Source organism: Myotis lucifugus, unplaced genomic scaffold (genome assembly GCF_000147115.1).
Source record: "Myotis lucifugus unplaced genomic scaffold, Myoluc2.0 scaffold_103, whole genome shotgun sequence".
NCBI classification, from domain to species: Eukaryota; Metazoa; Chordata; class Mammalia; order Chiroptera; family Vespertilionidae; genus Myotis; species Myotis lucifugus.
In genome coordinates, this window is record NW_005871151.1 from 2,642,073 (window position 1) to 2,658,682 (window position 16,610).

The following is a 16,610-nucleotide window of genomic DNA, read 5'->3' on the forward strand; positions in this document are numbered from 1 at the left end:
AAGTGGCAGAGTGGAAAAAGACATTTGCAATGCCTAAACCCAACAAAGGATTAACATCTAGCTACCCAAGAAAGACCAATAAATGAACAGGAAAAAGAAAAAAAGAGGAAAAGCAACAGAAAAATGGTTTGTGACTATGAGTGGGCAGCTTTCACAAACGTGAAAACTAGAATGCTAGCATAGTCAACAGATATATGACTATGATTCTAAAAATCACTAGTAATGAGAGAAATGAAAATGAAACAACAATGAGGTTCCATGCTGTACTCAACATTGGAAAAATTAGAATGTTGAGTAATGCGGGATACTGTAGGAGACATGGGTAAATGGGAACCCTCACACTTACACCGCTGGTGGGAGTCTAGATTAGTGGAACCAATTCTAGAGACTTATCTGGAGATTATGGGAACCAAGGACGTACAAACCCTATGACCCAGCAAACCAATGCTGGGGGACAGAACCCAGAGAAAGACTTGCACAGGTCCATACGGGGTCAAGTGCAAGGATATTCATGACGGCACGGTTGTGGTAGTGCGGAACTGGAATCAACTAGTTGCCTATCACTAGAGAATGAATAAGTGCAAAATATGGGGGATACTTGTGACATGATAGTCCTTAGCACCATTCACCAATTATTTCCGACTTTCCTCCTTCTAGATTCATGATAGATTGCCGTCTCCGCCTCTTGTGGCGTTGGGAATGGCCATGTGATTTGTGTTGCTACTTCTGGACTCGTGTGCTGTTTGTTTGCCACAGAACCGATTATGAGCCAGTGAGTGGTTTGCCACTCTCTCCTCTCCCTGCCATGGTGGAGGCTCCATCAGCCAAAGTCCCTGACTGAGATGTGAAGCAAAGTGCCCAGGGACCTGACAGGTAGTATGGCCAATCAGTCAACCTTTTATTATTTTAAGCCATTAAGATTTTGGTGGTGTTACTACTACCTTGATCGCTACAACTATGCAGCTGTTAGAAGCAATAAACTAGATGTACAGCCAACAACACGGACAGATCTTAACACCATGGTGAGAACATGGGTGGAAATAGTAAGAACAGCATAGGCTCCCTGGCACAATATCACCGCTCTAAATACACAAAATAACATGCATGGCTTATAGACATATAACTGTTTGAGGGCATGTATTAAACACCTCAGATGGATGTGGAGAACACAGATGAAGAGAGAAAAATTAAGAGCTAAAACAAGAGAGCTTTACATTGATGATACCTGCATAAACGTATCAGTATGAATCATTCAACTCCCTCGTATATCTGAGATCCGAAAAGAAAAGGAAAAGGAAGTGTGTAAACAACTTGTCTTAGTTTACTTCAGATGCATTTTAAATCCTTCCTTTCTCCACAAAGTTTTCATCCACCCAGACAGGCTTCCGCCTCACAACCTCCATGGTTACCACACTCTTGGTACAAAGATGATAGCCGCGGCCGCTACTGCCAATATCCATTCCTCTGTGATCTGAGGGAAGAGAGCAGCAAGCAGCCTGTCTGGTCAGACAAGAACGGAACTGCACCAACTGGGGCAAACACCAAGCCGATGGGTGATGGGCAGTGTGGGGAGTAGTCCCAGCTCCCGATAGGATGTCAGCTGAGAACAAATGCAACGGCCCAGTGGGCGCGCCTGCCGGTCCTGCTCAGGCCTGCACCTGCAGGAGGTGATGCAAGGCTCTCAGGGGACCGCTCCTGGCAGCCGAGTTTACTGGGTTCCCGGAGGACACGGGGTTCAGGAGTGGGCTGGCTTGGAACTCACTCCCTAGCCACGTTCCAGCAATGACTATGCAGAAACGCTCTTGAGAGGCAAACACGGCTCGGCCCCAACAGCTCCTTGCCATCACTTTTTCTCCCTGGTGTAGTGCAAAGGGGCGGGGCTGAGACTCAGGCAGACCGGAGCTGAGTTCAGGGGGTGCCCCAGGGAGAGAAACTGTAAAGCTCTTTTGGGGCAGGGACCTCAGATTACTTGATTTAGTAGCTCTAGCTCCTCATCAAATGTTTATGGAGTGAATAAAGTAATGAACGAATCAGTTAACTGATTAACAAATTAATTTTTCTTCCAATGATCTCTATTTTATACCTCTTCTCTCCCCTTTGGCATTGAATTAATTCGGCGATTTGAGCTATTTGTCTCCAAGCCTAGCACGGTGTCAGGCACACAGCAGAAGCTTATGAATATTTGCTGAACTGGATTGTTTATGTGCTTCTTACTTATTCATTGTCTTTTAGAAACCACTAACTTAGATGAATACGTTTGTTTTATTTGCGGCACCCCCTCCAGAATGTAAATAATAGTAATTCCTTTCAATTACCAAACATGTGATACAAGGTTCTTTCATATTCATTATCGAGATGAATCCTTATATCATCAGCCCTCTCTTATTATGTCCTTTATATAGATAAGTAGGACAAAACTACAAGAGAGTAAGTAATCAACCCACAGTTTTCTGGACTGCAATGTGGAAGAACAATAGAATTAGAAAATCAGCATTTTGCCATCCTCACTATTACAATGACTCGGGTAAGGATCATCAACAGATGCTAAGATTTCTGGGGGAGAGATTGTGCAGGGAACAGGATATTCACATGCTCTCGCAGGATCACAGATTACTTACCAGCCACAAAGGGAAAATGTGTCTGGAACAGTGAGATCTTGTGGTCACTACCTTTTTAGCCAAGGGATTAAACTTAGCATCCGACCGTGGGACGGCCAGACTTGATGTGTCCCCAGTGGGGTGCGGTCACAAGCACACAGCAACACCTGTGGTATTCCTGCCGCACGTGTTTCATTTTACTACAACCCCGAGGAAACGCACAAACAAATCCAGAACGTGGGCCGTTCCACAAAGCACGCGGTCTGTTTTCTTTCAAAAACAGTCAGTCGTGAAGACATAAAAAGGCAGGGAGCTGCTCTAAATTAAAAGGGATATAGCAATCAACTGTAACACATCGGCGCCTAGATTTTTTTTTTCAAGTTATAAAAGTCATTCTTGGGGCATTTGAGGAAAATTAAATAAGTGCTGAATAGTAGATGGCATTATTGAATTAATATCCGTTTTCTGAGGCAGGATATTATTGTATTAATGTTAAATCTCTTGATTGTGATATAATGGCCTGGTAATTAAGTAGGAGAATGCCCTTGTTCTCAGGAAAGGCAGCGGAAGCATTTGGGGTGAAGACCGGGGTGAAGTGTCGTGATGTCTGAAAGTTACTTTTACATGGTTCAGCAAAATGAAAATGTGTGTGTGTGTGTGTGTGTGTGTGTGTGTGTGAGAGAGAGAGAGAGAGAGAGAGAGAGAGAGAGAAGAGGGCATGTGACAACAATGCTAACAGTTGGTGAATCACAGTGAAGAAAAAGAGTATATACTGTTTATCATACTATTCCTTCAAATTAAAAAAAAAAGTCCTGGCTGGTGTGGCTTGGTTGGTTGGAGCATCGTGCCATGAACTGAAAAGTCTCTGGTTTGATTCCCGGTCAGGGCACCGGCTACTTGATGTCTCTCTCTCACAAGGATTTTTTAAACATTAAAAAACAAGCGTTGGGAGAAAAACATAGGTGTTCTGATTTTAAGGCCACGAACTAACCAGGACACTGACCCACCCGTACAGGAGGTCTCTGGTGTCCCCTGGACTGCCATCAGCTAGCCTTCTCTAACTGGGAAGAATTATCAGTCGTTCAGAGAGAGAGGGTTGCTTTCCTTCTTGTTCATTAAAAACATCTTTTCTGTTGATAAGGATACCAATATATACTCAATATGGATTATAGAATGAAGTCTATTTTCCACCCCATTTCCATTTTAATAGTAAAACATATTTGCTAAACATCCCAATTAAAGGTTGGAGAAAAGGCCATACTTCACCGTGCAAGCTGCATTTTCACTAATTTGGTCTCTGGTTAAGGGTTTAAGAGAGATGCCAGCTGTCAGGCAAAAGTGCTGCCCTCCTCCCAGCCCTGTCCCCAGCAGGCATGACTAATCAATCACCGTGTACTTTCCCCCCAAGCCTGAACCTTTTCTGAGGCCTCCTGGTATTATGGTTTTCCTTTTTGTTTTTTTAAAGACATTAGGAGACGAGGAAAATGTTCACCCTTCTCTTTCTAGGAGACTCATTATATCCAAAGAGCTTATGTAAGATATTTTCTCTGAAAAATTGTTGTTTTCAAAATCCCCTGATTTCTTCTTAATTATTCATTCAACAATTATTTCTGGGTTGCACAGATGAATGGGAGCCAGAATTCCCCCAACCCCCAAGGCTTACCAATAGAAACTGACAAGGTGTTCAAGGCGGGGCACAAAGCAAGGAGTGGCCGGCTGGCTGGGAAGGGGAGGAACGGGCTTCCCAGAAGAGGTGGCTCATGCTCAGAAGCCTTCTGGGTGAGTTCGTGGAGCCCGAGAGGTGCTGGTGGCAGCAATGCCATCAGGGACGTGCGGTGTGCTGTCATGATGCCTTATCCCCACTCTGACTTCACCAAGTCCCATGGAAACCCCCAGGCACCTGAGCCGACTGTTGGTCCATCCCAGTATGAGGCAGTGTTGGCTGCCAACCTTGTGTTGTTGGTGGTGAAATTCCGTGAATGTGTCCTGTTCGTGAGTCAAGTCTGACTTTTCACCTTGTGGTGGGGCAGGTCACTGCAGCAGGTGGAATGGGCAGCTGTCTGCTGAGGTTTGTGCAGTGCCAAACTGGACTCACCCACGATCGTGAAACATGTCGCTCCCTAGTATCTGAAACTCCAACTCCCCATGAGAACAGCACGCTAGTGAGGAGAGGACACGATGGGACAGGGGGAGGGTGATGAAAACCCACATTTAATGAGCAGCTATTATGTACCCACATTGATAGGGGTTTACATCAGCCCATTTGACCATCAACAAGCTTGGGAGGCAGGGGAGAGGGGGAGAAATCCCAAATGGCTCTTCTACACTGGATCAGGATCAAAACCTAACAAAGTTATGAAGCAGGCAGACAGAGGGAAAAGGGTTTTTTTGGTGTTTACTCTGTGTATTAAGCACCTAGAAAACTGTAAAAGGTATTATTATACCCATTTTGCAGATGAGCAAGCTGAGGGTTCAGAATGGTTTGTTCATCATCATCATTACAACACAAACGGCAATGTGTATTTTTTTAAAAATATATTTTATTGATTTTTTTTACAGAGAGGAAAGGAGAAGGATAGAGAGTTAGAAACATTGATGAGAGAGAAACATCGATCAGCTGCCTCCTGCACACCCCCCACTGGGGATACGCCCGCAACCAAGGTACATGCCCTTGACCGGAATCAAACCTGGGACCCTTCAGTCCGCAGGCCGATGCTCTATCCACTGAGCCAAACAGGTTAGGGCGCAATGTGTATTAATGAACGCTTATTTTGTATCAGGTTCCACAAACTCTTTATATAAATTATCTTATTTCACTTTCACAGCAACCCTGCGATGTGGGCTTCATTATGACCATTGTAACTGTGAAGTCACTAAGTCTAAAAGTCTGTATGACTCTAAGCCCATGTTCTCAAACACAGCTAATGCTGCCTCCACAATGTGTGCCACCTACTAAGTGCCAGAGCACCAGAACCACCACTGTGGCAGTGAGAAAGATCCTCTACCTCCCAGGGGACTCTATTAGGGCCTCCTTGTGTGTGTGGATGTCATTCTTTAGACCAAATCTAAAAAGAAAGGGAAAACAGTCTCAATAAAAATGTAACTTTTATTTTTGAAGGACCAGGCTTCAGCAACAATAGTTCACAATTATTTCATGCTTGCTGTGTACCAGGCACGGTTCCAGGAAGCACAGTCTATATGGTGGTGGACAAAGCACTGCTCACCCAAACTCCTGGTTTTCCTCTGCCCTGGGCCCTTTCTGCCACCTTGAACTTGTACATGGCCGTGCAGTTTGCTTTGGCCAATGAGGTACAAGCAGAAGTGATTTGTATCACTGTCGGTGAAGCCTTTGAGGGCCAGTACATAATTCTCCATAATCTGTCTTTGCCACTGTAGCCAGCATGGAAACACATTGATAGGAAGAAGCTGGAAAATTGAAGGAGCCTGGAATATGTTGAGCTAAGGCATAGAGGGCCACTGCACTGAGAGTCAGTCAGATCTCCCAAGGACTTTGCACGGGTGAGAAATACACTTCAGTGCATCGACCTTCTGAGATTTGGGATTTGTCTGTTACTGCAGCATAACCTATTCTATTCTGACTAATAGTCATCAAATCCTTATAACAATTCCATGATGGGGGTACTGTTATTACCCCCATTTTACAGATTAGAAACTAAAGCACAGAGAGGCTAAGTAACTTGCTAAAGATCACACAGCTAGCAAAAGGTAGAGCCAACTGTGAACTTCAAGAATAAGACTCCAGCCCAGCCAGTTGTGGCTCAGTGGTTGACCAGGAGGTCATGGTTTGGTTCCTGGTCAGGACACATGCCTGGGTTGTGGGCTCATTCCCCAGTGGGGGTTGTGCAGGAGGCAGCCAATCAATGATTCTCTCTCATCATTGATGTTTTTATCTTTCCCTTCCTCTCTGAAATCAAACACACACACACACACACACACACACACACACACACACACACAAAACACATACTTAAAAATAAATAACACTCCAGAATCCATGCTCTCAATCAGTATCCTGTAATTCCTCACTAACATTTTTACCAGCCAAACAGACTAAAGAATAAACATCAAGATCTATAAATTTCTTTCTATACCTTAGCCAATGTTTAAAGAATAAAAGAATTATAGAATTATAAGAACATATAACTTAAAAAAAACACCCAAATTGCTTGCTTTATAAAAGAAAACAGCCTAGCTTCTGCTTGCAAGGCAATTAAAACTGAAAATGTGTGACAACAGAGGTGACTATTCTTTGGGGAATTGCCTGGAATGATGGAAAAACTCTTAAAGAAAAACTTTCTCTTAAAGTTTTTTTTCTCTACCCAATTCCTTGGAGTTTACCCTAAAGGGCGATAGACACAGTTAAAAGTATAATTAGTGGTCTCACCTTCCCCCAAAATTACATGTTTTCTTTCTAATTGAAAAAAACAATATTTCTTTAACAGATTCATTACTTTCTCCCTAAATCAAAGCAAATCTTTCATGAGTTGCTGAGATCCTTAAGATAAAATGAAATCATCAAAAACCTCACATCATGAACTCGAGTGTGTCTCTCTCAGTTCTTTTTTAAGCAAGGACACTTGTCAAGGTCCTCTCTGTTGAGAGCGGTCCATTATAACCACTGCTCATCATAATTTAGGACACGGGGTTAAATGGTTCTTTCAAATGCAATTAGTGAATTTCACGGGAACAGGACTGGTCAGAAGGTCTGCCCCAAGGCTGTGAGGGGCATGCCATTTCTACCAGGAGATGCTGACCAGCTGGCAGGGCTGGCTTTTAGCTGGCTCTTCCTCAAAGTTTAGGGGTTGTCAACCTTCAAAAGTCAGATGCTGCTGATGGTGGTCAGTGTGCATCATAGCTACTGGCCCGTTGTCAGGTCGTAATGGTCGCCTAGGCTTTTATATATATATATATAAAGAGAGAGAGAGAGAGAGAGAGAGAGAGAGAGAGAGAGTCCTGGTGCACGAAATTCGTGCACTGGGGGGTGTCCCTCAGCCCAGCCTGCACCCTCTCCAATCTGGGACCCCTTAGGGGATGTCCAACTGCTGGTTTAGGCCCTCACACAATCTGGGACTGCTGGCTCCCAACCACTCGCCTGCCTGCCTGATTGCCCCTAAATGCTTCTGCCTGCCAGCCTGATCATCTCTAACCACTCTCCTGCCAGCCTGATTGACACCTAACTGCTCCCCTGCCAGCCCGATCACCTCCAATCGCCCTTCTCTGCCGGCCCGGTCACTCTCAAGTGCCCTCCCCTGCAGGCCTGGACCCTCACAACTGCCCTCCCCTGCTGGCCTGGTTGCCCCTAACTGCCCTCCCCTGCTGGCCATCCTGTGGCTGCAGGCACCGCCATCTTTGAGGGCATGGCAGTCAATTAGCATATTCCCTCCTTATTGGCTGTGGGTGCCACCATCTTTGAGGGTGGGTGGTCAATTAGCATATTCCCTCCTTATTGGCTGTGGGTGCTGCCATCTTTTGCAACGGCATGAGGGTCAATTAGCATATTCCCTCTTTATTAGATAGGATTCTCGAATCCTCTGTTTCCTCATCAACAAGATAGGAATGGCCAGAATTTCATTGTTAGACGAATCAAAGGAAGAGATGGTGACAAAAAGCCTAGCATAGTGCTCAATACAAATTAACTCTCATTTTTATCATTATCACTAGAGAACACTTATCCTCGCCTGTTGTTTCCTGCCACGGGAAGGGACATCCATTTGCATAACACTCCTGGTTTTTCTTTCTCTCACATTCCAGGGGAGGTGGAATGACTCACCGAGTTAGTGAGTTGAGGAGGAGGAGCTGGATGGGCATAGCTCAGCCTGGCACTAATCTTTCTCCCTGGAAGCCAGCTGCCTAGAGAAGCAAGCATTCTGATGAACTCCCACAATGCCTTTGTTTTCCAGGATGAGGTCCTGTGTTCTCCAGCACCACCCACGAGTAGGTACTCACACCTGATCACTTGTAGGGTCCAGTATTAGGAAGCCAATGGTCACTGTACTTCTAAGCCATGTCCTCCAAACTAGTCTTCATTAGTAATGAGAGGGATGTTTTAATCTCTATCTGCCTGACATATCCTGTGTCTGGCTCAGCTGCATTAGAACCAGTGGAGAGAAAAGAGGTGCTATTTACCGGATTGCCTCCAGCCTCAATGATTGCCACTGCAATCTCTTGGCAGGTACTCAAGGCCTTTTATGAGCTGGGTGGTCGAACCCAACAATCCCAAGGTTAGGAATTTACCCTTAGGATATATTCACTCGCATGTGAAAAGTTATATTACAGGGTGATTCACCACAGAGCTGTTTATAGAATCAAAAAAATGGGAAACAACCTAAATGTCCATTATTAGGGAATTGACTATAAGATAGAACATTATTTATTCATTTTAAATGATGCTGTCAGAGTATGTAATGACATTTAAACATGTCCATAATCTGATAAGTGAAATAAGTAAGTGCAAACAATATGTACAATATGATTCTACTTTGTAAGGAAAACATGGAACACATAGAAGCGTTTGCAAAAGATATACAAATTGTTAACACTTAATGCTAGCTCTAGATGGTGGGATGGTGGGTCACTGAAATTTTCTCTTGTTGCTTATGTAAATGCTCTAATTTCCCCTCGATGTACATTACTTCCTTTATTTTTTTTCTAAATATATTCTTTTTATTGATCTTTAGAAAAGGGGAATGGAGGTGGAGAGAAAGAGAGAAAGATCAATGCAAGAGAGAAACATCAATGGGCCACTTCCTGCCAAGACCGGGAATCGAATTGGCGACCTGTCAGTCAGTGCACAAGACGACGCCCAACCAATTGAGTCACACTGGCCAGGGCTATACCTCCTTTCATTTTTCACAGAGCTAGGTGCACAGTGGCTGATGGGGAGAACGTCTCTGGGGAGTCCAACCTCTGCTTTGTGCCTTCGGAGGGGCCTGGCCCGCTTTGGGAACTGAGCCATCAGGTGAGCGTGACTGTGCTCAGTCTAGAGTCGTCCTGGCCTGCAGTTGAGAGTCTGGTTGTTCTGGGTGTGTACTGGAAGAAGTTGGGGCAGGGTTCTTTCTGTGGGAGCTGGGAGCCCTTGTGGGACAGTCAGTCCTGGCCAGGTCAGGTGGGTGGTGACCAAGTAAGGAGCTTGGAACAGCCTGGAAACAACTGTCAGGAAGTGGTCACCTGGGACACTGGGGCCTTCACTGCCAATGGTTAAAGTCCCAAATGCTTAGCATGGCATTCAAGACCTCTGTGGACGGCCCTCACACTTATCATTTACAGACAAATGAAACTCTTACCACTCCTCAAATGGGGCACACCCTGGTCCCTCAAAGCCCCTGATGAGGTGTTTCTTCTCCTCACCCTCCTCCAACCACCTCCCATCTTTCTGATGTACTCCTGCACCACCAACATCCCCTACACCTACATGTACCACCAATGTCCCCTACACCTACCTGTACCACCAATGTCCCCTACACCTACCTGTACCACCAACATCCCTACAGCTACCTGCACCACTACCGCCCCCCCCCCCATCTATCCAGCAGCAGTGTTCTCTGGGTGCCACAAATCTCTAAGCTTACAAGCACAATTTGAAAGGGAGCAGGTGCCTAGAAGTCCAGAGGGCACACAGCAACCCACATGTATCTAATTAGCAGTCACTGTCCCTTTCTAGTCCGCAGGCTTCTTTGACCAATTTGAGGACAGGACCAGATGTCCTCAGGCTCTCGAAGGCCCTACAGGCTCTGACAGTCAATGATCCATCCCCCAGGCATTGGCCATGCATCCTGCCTTCTCCCTTCTGTCCCTCACAGTCACCTGACCTCAGCTTGAGCACAGGCACAGCATCGACATTTTTTTATCAGTCTGAATGTCAACTCCCAGACACCAAGATGATTTCATTTCTTGAGGTCAGGAGGTCAAGTCAACCATGTCTGCCCCTCTGTCTTGAACACACAGCAGAGGGAACAGCAGGCCCAGCAGGGTCAGGAGTAACCCAGATGTTCAATAGCAGTGGCACTCACATTTAGAGGGCACCAGAATCCCCCAGGAGGGTTTATTTAAACAGAGATGGGGACCCCATCCTTAGACTGTCTGATTCCACAGATCTTGGGTGGTTCGAAGACCCACCCAAGAGAACTGTTATTTGGGATTGAGTCCCAAAAGCCTTCCAAGGTCTGGCTCTCGCCCCCTATTACTTGCCTGAACTCATCTCCTACACTTCTGCTTACTCAACCCACTCCCGATAGGCCAGGCACATTCCTACCTCAGGGCCTTAGCATGTAATATCCCCACTGTAGAAGGCCCATCCCCAGTTATCTATAGCTCTTTCCCTAACCTTTTGAAGGTCTTCACTAAGATGTCACTCTCTCATTGAGGCTTCCCCCTGCTCCCATAACTAAAATCACAATCGCCCACCATTTACTGTCCCCATTCACTGCTTTATTTTTCTCTCTAGCACTTATCCCCACATATTATATACAGGGTGGGGCAAAAGTAGGTTTACAGTTGCGAGCACACAAAACACAATTTTTGTATTATTCTTCATTAATGATTGTATTATTTTTCATACAAACAACTGTAAACCTACTTTTGCTTCACTCTGCATTTTATAGTATTAATTTTATTTATGTCTGTCTCCCCCTCTAGAATGTGGGCTCCAATGAAGGCAGGGGTTTTGTTTTGTTTACTGCTGTATCCCAGAATGGCATCTGGTATATTGTAGGTCATCTAACATTTGTGGAAGGAAGAGAGAGAAGGACAGAGGGAGAGAGGAAAGGGAGGGAAAGAGGGGGAAAGGAGGGAGGGAAGGAGAATGGGAAGGGAGCAAACAAGCAAAGAAGGAAGGAAGGAATTTCACAGACACATAATATTCTTTTAATAGTTATAGGAGATCAACAACGTGGGTACTGACTGTTATTTTGCCAAATAAAGGCTATAAAGTCCAGAAATGTCAATTACCATCTCCTATCCCATCAGGACCCCACAGGGTGGACTGGAGGCTGCCAAGCACTTGGTAGCCTGAGTGAATGGTGCCCCTGGCGTTGGACGAATGCATCTGCACGGCGCCATAGCACGCTGAGCACCCTCACGCCCTGATCTAATGACAGAAAGGGCATTTTTAGCCCCAGTGCCTTTCACAGGACAGAGCAGGGGCTGTAGATTTGCCTTCAAATCCCAACTCTGAATGCCTGGGGCACTGAAGGATGCTGGGGCCACTTCCAGGCCACCCACCGTGGAGCATTTGGTGGGAATGCAAGCACACACCTGCCTACATTTGCCAAACTTGAAAAAGATGCCCATAAATGTTGGTTGAATTCATGAATGACATTTGCCTGCGGATGTGCCTGAAATATGCTGGCTGCCTGAGGGCATGAGTACAGTGGCATCTCAAGGCAATGCCCAATGCCCATGCGACTCCCCGAGCTGTAATTCAGCAAGATTCCTCAGGGTTCGCTGAGCTCCTGGGGGCGGGAACTTATCTTTGTATTCTCAGGGTCGAGTTCAGATGCCCCCCTATGGCTGAGCTTCAGTAAACATTTGTTGAGCTGAGTTTTTCCTTGTACGCTCAGAAAGTCTGGCTTTAGTGCCTAGGCCTGGAGGATCTGATTCTGAAGTATGAGAGGATTCAGGGGCATTGAGCCCAGTGCTTGGCACGTAGTAGGTCCTCAATAAATGTTGACTGATTGGTTCACAGACAGATCTGTGGACTCATCCAAATACTAACTGCAGCTCTGGGGTCTCGGCTGCTGCGGAGCCTGTTGCTGCTACGTTTTCCTCCGGAGGAATGATGCACAGTCTGTCTGGAGTGTGTCAGACTCTGGGGAGAGAGCAGGAGGAGGGAGGACAGCAGCAAGTAGCACCCTGGGTGGGAGCTCGTTTGGCTAGAGAAACAACCAGATGCAGGCCGATTCTTCCATATTGGAGATAAAAGTGGCCGGAGGGAGTGTACTTAAGATGACAGCGTCCACAGCCCCCAAAGCCAAGAGCTTGCGAGGGCCGAAGGACTTCACACGGCGGCTTCTCAGCACTCCTGTCCGCCTGCTGCTGAGGCCCCGCTCCCCGCCAGCCTCCCCGTCGCATCAACATCACGGGAAGAGGCTTTCCTTCTAGTTTTCTTTGTGAGGAAGGGGGAAACGCCACTCATTCTTCCCCTTCCCCTTGATCATTGCATTCATTCTGTCATCGACTCACTAATCATGGAGCATGTACCTCTAATGAGTCTGTCACAGTACATGATGCTGAGGATGCCGAGATGAAATCCCAGGCACGGCCCACTTGTAACTCCCCATCGAGGCAGGGAGCCAGACCTGTGAGCAAATCGCTGCGCAGCACCCACTGCCTCCCTCGAAGCCTGGTCCACGTGTCACGGGCGGACAGGGGCTGGTTTGAGGCGATAGGTAGATGAACATTTTTATTTTGAGTTGTGTGTTTATTTCGATGTATATTACACCAAAAAATACAGCCAGGACAGAAACCCTCTGTGCCACAACTGTTTGTGCGCTGGACATGGTCTTGATGAACAAAATGTGGGAAGGTGATGATAACGACAGTGTTAGGTACATAAAGGCCAGGTGGTGGAAGGAACTCGGGAACGCAGTGTGAAAATGACTGAGGTCTGAGGTGCTGGCGGGGGATGAAAGCACAGGTGAGGATTCAAGTCGCAGCCCTGCTTGCTCACTAGTCGGGTGGCTCTGAATGAATTATTTTCCCCCCTAAGACCTTGATTCCTTCCCGTTGAAAGTGATTATGCCTACCTCGTGGCTTCTGATGGTAGTTGCAAATTCATTACCATTTTATCATTACATCATATTCTCCCTGGGCCTGTGCTGGAGAGTTGGAAAACTGTTGTGCTTGGGCGGGTAGAGGACAGAGGAGAGGTGGCAAGTGTTCAAAGCCCTGAGCTGGAAGTCAGCCATGGAAACAGATAAGGAATGAGAAAATGGCTTTGATTATGAGCCCAATTTGCCCTGGGGGCTCCCTGGTGAGAAGGGAAACAGGCGGACAGCAGAGGCCCAGGCTCTCAAGCAGCAGCTGCCCTGGTGGCTCAGGCCCCACCTGTCTCACTGGACTGCTGCCCACATCGGAGGCCTCTTGCCATGAATGGCTCATCAGAGACAACACCCAGAAATCCTCATCCTGCTGGGTCTCTCCTCCCCAGTGTCTGCAGCTCTCTGACCTCAGACTCAGCTCTGCAGCTCAGAGGGACCTGCCGGAAGAACAGGCGGGGTCTCCTACAAGGCTGGCAGCCTAGGGAGACTTGACAAAGGCCTCCCACACGATAGAAGCCCCTGGCAATGGAAGAAACTTAGCCATTGAGTCACCTGGGCAAAGGGGTCTCTCAAGCTTTACTGCATGGAAGAGCAGGGGCTCCTAGGGTGGGACAGCCATCATCCACGATAACTCAATGCAGCCACAATGGGCAACACGAGGACGTGGGTGAATTGCAAGTATGTTATGTAGGTGCAAGAAGGCAGAGTCAAAAGGCTACAAAATGTCTGATCACAGCTATCACATTCCAGAAAAGGCAAAACGATAGGGCCAAAGAATAAAGCAGTGATTGTCATGGGTTAATGGTATTTATGTAGGAGATATCACTTCATACCCACCAGGAGGGCTGTAATAAAAAATATAGATACTGCCTAACCAGTGGCTCAGTGGTTGAGTGTCCACCATGAACCAGGAGGTCACGGTTCGATTCCCAGTCAGGGCACATGCCTGGGTGGTGGGCTCGATCTCCAATAGGGGGCATGCAGGAGGCAGCCGATCAAGGATTAAGGATTCTCTCTCATCATTGATGTTTCTATCTCTCCCTCCCTCTTCCTCTCTAAAAGCATATTCTAAAATTACAGATACTAACAAGTGTTGTCAAGGATGTGGAGAGATTGGAGCCCTCGGACACTGATGGCGGGATTGTGGGATGTGCAGCTTTGGAAAACTGTCTGGCAGTTTCTCAAAAGGTTATACACAGAATTACCATATGGCGGGATTGTGGGATGTGCAGCTTTGGAAAACTGTCTGGCAGTTTCTCAAAAGGTTATACACAGAATTACCATATGAGCCAAAAAAAGGAAACAACCTCATTGTCCATCAACTGACAAATGGATAGACAAAATGTGGTATATCTGTATTAGCCAAAAAAAGGAAACAACCTCATTGTCCATCAACTGACAAATGGATAGACAAAATGTGGTATATCCGAGCAATGGAATATTACTTGGTAAGAAAAAGGAATGAAGTATTGATACGTGCTACGACATGGATAAACTTTAAAAATATTCGGCTCAGTAGAAGAAGCCAGTCCCAAAAGACCAGGTTGTATATGATTCCATTTGTATGACATGTCCAGAAGTACATCCATAGAGACAGAAAGTAGATTGGTGGTCGTCAGGGGCTGGGGCAGGAAAGTAGGGGATAGGTAGAGGGAATGGCAGTGATTGATAAAGGGTACAGGGCTTCTTTGGGGGGTGATGAAAGTGTCTGATGATGGTCGTACAACTGTATGAATATACTAAAAACCACTGACATGTATACTTTAAATAGGTGACTTGTATGGTATGTAAATTAGATCTCAAGAAAGTTGTTACAAAAATGATTAATAAACCGCCACAAGGAACAAAAGAGTATGAGGAGGGTCTGACAACAAAGGGCTAAGACAAGGGACTTTGGGGAGGTAGTAGAACTTTCTTTGTGAAGTTGGTGACATGACTCCATGCATTTGTCAAAACTCATAGAACTATATACCGAAATTGAAGAAAAAAAATGGCCTACCCTGATCAATATTAAAAGTGATTACCCTCTAGTAGATACTACCATGCTAAGCATTTTATATGCCTTGAATTATTTAACCTTTAAAGCAAACCATCTAAGTACTACTCTCCCCATTTTACAGGCGGGCAAACTGAGGCTCAGAGAAGTTATGTGACTTGCCCAGGATTATAGCTGGAAAATGTTTTCCAAAAAATTTGGACCCAGTTCTGTCTGATCCCAGATCCCATATCAATATCCATTATGCTCTGCCTCCCTACGTACTAATAATCTGGAACATTCCTTGAGCATCTCTCAGGGAGCCTTTCGTGGCTGCCTGTCTACTCACCACTACCCCTTGGGCGTTGAGGGTTCTGAACCCCCAGCACGCTGGGCACAGAGCCACTCAGCAGACGCCCCACACGTTTGCGGATCAAGATGGAATGAAAGAGAGGCAGGCAGAAGAGCGAGCAGCCTGGGAGGAGCTGAACGTCTGAGTCTCCTGACTCGTGGCCTTGAGTCTGGCTACTGGGCCACATGGCCATCATCCAAAGGGCCTCCTGCAGTTGAATCAAATGGCTGAGCATGAGCGAGAGAGCAGGGGACCAGACCTAACTCGGGCTCTCTCGGTAGCCTGGGGACAATACATCCTCTCAGCTGCATTCCATGAGTTAGCATTTCTGCTCCTGAAGAATTTCCTCACCTAACTCACAGGAGACGATGAGATCCCGGGACTCACACAAGCCATGGACTTGCTTAGTATCAGGAATCCATTCAGCTCTCTCCGTCCCAATGGCCTCTCAGGCTGCCATCACCTCTTCTCTGCTTATTACCACCCCACTCCCCATTTCCCACCTGTACCTGATATTGAGGACAGCATCATCCCTTAAGTCTCCTTGATAAGAATTAGCAGAAGGCACCATCCTCCGGGCAGACACAGGCCCTGCACTGGAGCCCACTGCCTGGTGAGTGGAGGGGCCCTTCTTAGCCGGCAGGACACACCTGGGGATCTACCCAGGGCAGCCCTACTGCTCTGAGAACAAACAATGTGGCCCCTGTCTATTTCTGCACACTATTTCCCTTCAGACTGCCTCCTTCCCCCACCCCACCCCCACCCCATACTCCATCCTTCGGCCAGACAGCAAGGCCCTCCATGCCCTGAGCGTTCCCTGCGTGCCCTCCTCCCTCTGCACAAACCGCTCCCTCGAGATGTCCCTCCCTTCACCGCAGCCTCACCTGACCCCACAAGTCCTAGACGGT

General features: G+C 46.7%; 1 protein-coding gene and 1 long non-coding RNA gene across 2 annotated transcripts in view; both read right to left on the minus strand.

The window, feature by feature from the left end:
- Window positions 1-16,610, minus strand: part of LOC106697798 (ankyrin repeat and BTB/POZ domain-containing protein BTBD11-like) — a 160,087-nt gene that overhangs the window by 120,358 nt on the left and 23,119 nt on the right. The window lies entirely within an intron of this gene.
- Window positions 1,299-9,868, minus strand: LOC111826801. Its single transcript, XR_002830210.1, has 2 exons — window positions 8,565-9,868; window positions 1,299-4,756 (listed from the first exon to the last, which is right to left on the minus strand). It is a non-coding gene; the product is annotated as an uncharacterized LOC111826801 (long non-coding RNA).